This window comes from Euwallacea similis, chromosome 1, assembly GCF_039881205.1.
Source record: "Euwallacea similis isolate ESF13 chromosome 1, ESF131.1, whole genome shotgun sequence".
NCBI classification, from domain to species: domain Eukaryota; kingdom Metazoa; phylum Arthropoda; class Insecta; order Coleoptera; family Curculionidae; genus Euwallacea; species Euwallacea similis.
Genome location: NC_089609.1, coordinates 8364364 through 8369626, shown reverse-complemented (window position 1 = coordinate 8369626; position 5263 = coordinate 8364364).

The following is a 5263-nucleotide window of genomic DNA, read 5'->3' as shown; positions in this document are numbered from 1 at the left end:
CGCTGGCTAGACCCGCGCTGGAAATTTTATTGTTGATTAGTTTTTTTTCGGTTTCAGTGATATGCAACGGTGATAGCTCACTCCATTTGGGCTGCCGCGCGATTGGTTTATAATTCATTAATTCCAAAATGGATGTATTGACGTGGAGAGTTTGATTCAAATTAATCTATTGACTTTGTATCAGTTAAACTAAATTTTGGTATATGAGATTAGATGTTATCAATAATGTTACAGTACTTATAAAATAACAAAGATCCAATAGTTTCTGAACCTATGGGCAATTTTGGGGACTCTGGCAACATAGGAGATACTGTCTAAGTGACGGCACTCAAAACAAAAGAACGTTGCTCTGCTGCCATATCTTACTGTGATTGCGGAGTTTTAAGAGCTTTGCGGTCATTAAAATTTTTAAGGAAAACTTATAATAATTTGTTACTACATTACTAATTATATTTATATATGATTGTTATGATGATAAAATATATTTGCTATGATTTAGAGACATAAGCAGACCACAATTTTATATTTACATTAATCACTACAATAGTTATTAATGTAACGTTAATAAATCATCAAATATCATCATCATTAGATCCAATAAAATTCACCATATTATCCAGAAGATCAGTGAAGTAAAGTTAAAAATTTTTAGAAATTTGGTCTTTCTGCCCTTTTGATAAAAATACTTACATCTACACATAAATAATCATTTATTAAAGACAAATAAAAAAAAACATTTGGAAATACTCCAATCGAGAAGTTCAAGAGAAAAGGAAGAGAGAGTCTTGTGTCTTATAATGTAGAAGATTCAAAATGGTTCACTTCTGACGATTATCTTTCCAATCTTTTGAATTATTTTTGTTGTGTCATATTCGTTTAGTAACTGGTTGAGTGGATTGTATAGTTGGTTGTTGAGGTGCCTTATCTGCGTAACCAGTCTTAGTGCAATTTATTAGCTTATTGAGTTCATTTTCTCAAAATTTCAGTTATTTGTCGATTGTAACTTTCAATTGATATATATCGTTTTTAGTTTAATTGTGAAACCCTCTTCTATTAATATCGATAATTTTTCCTTAATTTGGTGACTAGTAGAGAAGAAATTAGTTTCTTGATCGCATTTGGGATTAGTCTCCATTTATGCAACCATGTCATAGTGTTGTCCGTTAGTGTTAGAAGTCTTTCTACCATTTTCTCAGTCGTTTTGCCACGTACAATAAATACAGTATCCTCAATGTTTTGAAATGTGTACAGGGTGTTTCATTTAATGTGACACAACCGATTATTTCCGAAATCAAATTTGAAATTTAAAAAAGTTCCAAATAACCATTGTTTGTTATAAAAGGGGACGTCCAACGCACATAAGCAAATTTTTACTCAAGATTATTTAAAGGACATTTTAAGACTAACTTTGTTTCCTTAAATGGAACACCAATTTTTTTTAATAAATTTGCAAAGAGCTGAAAAAATGAAAGATTTTTTGCTGGAAAAGTTTTTTTTAACTTCTCGTTTTCCAAATATCAACAAAAATTGAAATGGCACATTTAAAATATGACTTAAATTACGCAAAAAAACTATTAGTGGAAAATAAAAATTGACAGATTCTAAAAATTAACTCAAAATTATAGTAAAAATTATTTCTAAACAGTTATAAGTCGAATAAAAAAAACTTTGTTTTTGACTAGAAAGTATTTGTAATTTTTTTTTTGTATCGTTGCTTCGATACGAAAGGTCAATATTTTGAGCATTTGTTCAACTGATAAATGTTTTAAAATAATTTTTACTATGATTTTGGGTTAATTTTTAGAATCTGTAAATTTTTATTTTCCATTAATTAAGTTTTTCCATAATTTAAGTCATGTATTATTTGAAATGTGCCACTTCAATTTTTGCTGATATCTGGCAAACGAGATATTTTAGAAAAAAACTTTTCCTGCGAAAAATACTTAATTTTTTAAGCTCTTTGTAAATCTACCAAAAAATGGGTGTTTGGTTAAAAAAAAACAAAGTTAGCCTGAAAATGTTCTTTAAATGACCTTGAGTACACATTTTCTTATGTGCATTGGACGTCCTCTTTTATAACAAGCAATTTTTGATTGGATTTTTTTAAAATTTTAAATTTGGTTTCTGAAATAATCGCTTATATCACTTTAAATGAAACACCCTGTATATATCATGGGAATATCCATTATAAAGGAAAGATCGAACCCAGAGGGAGCCTCTGTTCAGGAAAAAAAAAGAAAGAAAGAATGTGGTAAATTCGTACTTCTAGTTGTCTCTTTTCCAGTAGATTTCTGATAATATGAAGCAGGTATTTTAGCATTTGAAATTTGCATAATAGACTACTGTGCCAGATGCTGTCAAATGCCTTGTTAATGTTCATAAATAAACTTGCTGATGCATCGTTTCCCTTTCTTCTTGCGGTTATTCCATCGATTGTAATTGATTATTACAGACAAGTAGATAATGAAATTGAGCATAAATTGCTACAAATTAAAGGAAATAATTGAAGGAGCTCAGCAAACAATTAAATTTGCTTTTGAAGAGTGAATTAATGTCAACATATAAAGTAAATGGATTTTGAACGCACATTTTGGAAACGTATCTAAAAATGGGTAAATTTTTTCCGTCTATTCTGTCTTGATTTTAATCTGTTGACCCCAAATGACCTCAGTAATTTTCTTATCTAGTCGAATTTTCACCAGGTTAATTTTTCTTAGCAGTTTCACAGTTTTTTTTGAAGTAAATGGAATTGAATCTTCTAAGGTAATAATTATCGCTTACCTTAAGAAAGAGATACATCATACATTTTACAAGAAATATTCTCTTGATTCATGCAAAGAAGTTCAAGCGTGTTAATATATTACATGAAATCAAAGATTTCATTGCGCAATAAACCTCCAGCAGAAAATCTTGATGGCCAGGCAAGATACCGACGTAAAACATGAAAAAGACCCTTGGAAGCAAAAAAGCAATCACATAACGACATCGTCCATCTGTAGACGAATTACGTCGATGTCATTAAAGCCTCGGTTGTGAAAGTGGTCCAACTTCCCAATAAATTCCAAGTAACTGAAGAAACGTACAGATTCAGGTCCGGAAGCATCATCTTCTTGAGATCGTGTTGACCCACATCGGGTAATCCTTTCTCTTCTCGTATTCATGCAATTTTCTGACCGATAAAATAGAAATCGGCTAAATTGCCGGTGAGTATTCAAAGACCGCGATGACGACACCGTAAAAAGTATATAAACAATACTTCCATTATTGCAAACCGCTATTTAAACTTCAAATGAAGCAGGTAAATTGGTCGTAATTGCTTTCCATTTGGGGAGACGGTTACTGCAATACCCTGGAAGGTCCACACAGGTGTGGTTATTAATGGAAAAAAATGTGTCATCAGTACCAAAGAGAAACAATAAAAAAATATGTGAATTGGAAATCATCGGGTGCTTCAAAGAGCATTGCAGATCTGTCGTGGCTACTTAAAACTATTGCAACTATCATTAGTTTTAGTGACGCAAATGATTATCTTATGATGACCTGAAAAATTCTATCGTTAATCCAAAAACCAATTTGTCGTGAGATGGTGAAGAATGGCTCTCTCTTGGAACTTCTTGGAAACATCCATGCTCTTCATGCAACTCATTTGAAGGCCACATTCTGAAAACAGGTCAGTGATTTCCATCATATTCTTCACTGCTAAAACCTTCCTATGAATTTGTTACATAGGAAGCCAAGATAATGTACGAAGCAATAATCACTATTGGATCATAGTGAATTACCATTTTAACTCCCTTTGTGATGGAAGAGGTACGTTTTCTAAGAAGATTTTTGAGATTTTGACTGGTTTATGAGATGCCTCAGAACGCCAGACATTTGACGATTATTTGCTCGGTGAAAAAGAGAATTTCATTAATTCCAGAAGTGGTTCTGTTTCTAAAGAGAGTGTCAATCCTGTTAATATTGCTGTAGCTGAACATAATGTACATTTGTTTTCCTTTTCATTTGTGATTGATTTGTTAATGATTAACACATTCAATACTGATGCACCATAAAGATGAGCTTTCTATTTGCAATCTCATCATTGTGTTGTAATAATTCAAAGTTTTACTAATTACGCACCTGAGTGTTGAATTATGTAGAATTGCGTTAGGATTAGCAAGTGGACTGTTAACTAATAACATTAGTATCTCAGAATCGTGTCTGATTAGCGGAGGCCTACGAATAGCATAATTTACGATTGTGAACGGCATAATCGTTTTTTGATTACAGATGGTGTTTGAGGTATCGATTCGGATTTTTATAATGGTTTCATAACCACCCATATCAGAAGATAATGAGTGAGGCAGAGATTGCCTTGCCATTTTGTAGTATTCATTTAGAAACAAGAGCTTACCTTAAAAATTAGACGAAATTAGAGATAAATGGGATAGTAATTAGAATATGAAATTTTACATAACGAACCTCTGAGTTTCAAAATATCAACTTGCGACGTTTCATCCCCTGCAGGTAAGGGCTTAACAACGCTAAAATCAGGTAATCCGTAATGGATTTCAATCCACCAAACTGTCAGAAAAATGGAACTTTTTGATATCTACCTAAAACGTCACAATCCATTGAAGTCAATTGAAGCTTTTTTAATAAATTTTAATGCTAATTTTAGAGCTTCAATAAATTAAAGTATTATATGGTTCTTCTCGAATGTAAAAGGTTCATGGTTCGTACTTCGACGAAAATAGTCATTTCTCATAATCGTAAAATCTATTGTTGTTATTTGATTTGTTTTTTTTTAACGATGCTTTTGACTTTGAAAAGCCAGATATTAAGAAGTGTTGTTCAAGAAGTTTCAAAGTTCCTCATTTCTTAAATATTTTGCATTTACGGATAAAGGGGTAAGGTAAAGTGGTTTCAGGCCTAGTGCACTTGAAACTTCCCTCACTTTAAAAAAATAATGGAATTTCCTGCCATCTCGATTCCGTAAGAAGAGTTTGAGCACTTCGGTCGTAGATTCTCTGGAAGGGGCTACTCCACTACATCTCCGCCTGATCAAGGGTCCATTGCACCCCTAGAAGCCATTGGTGAACGGCTAGGGGCGACTCCAACCGAACTCCCTGTGCTCAATGCCACAGGGTCTCTCGAAATTTACTGCCACAGTCCAAACAATTCAATATCGTTTACAGAACAAGTCGAGCAAATGCCCTCCCCCAGCTTCCTGGCAGGTAATGATTTTCAGAACAGTGTTAAAATTTAATTTTGTTTAAGA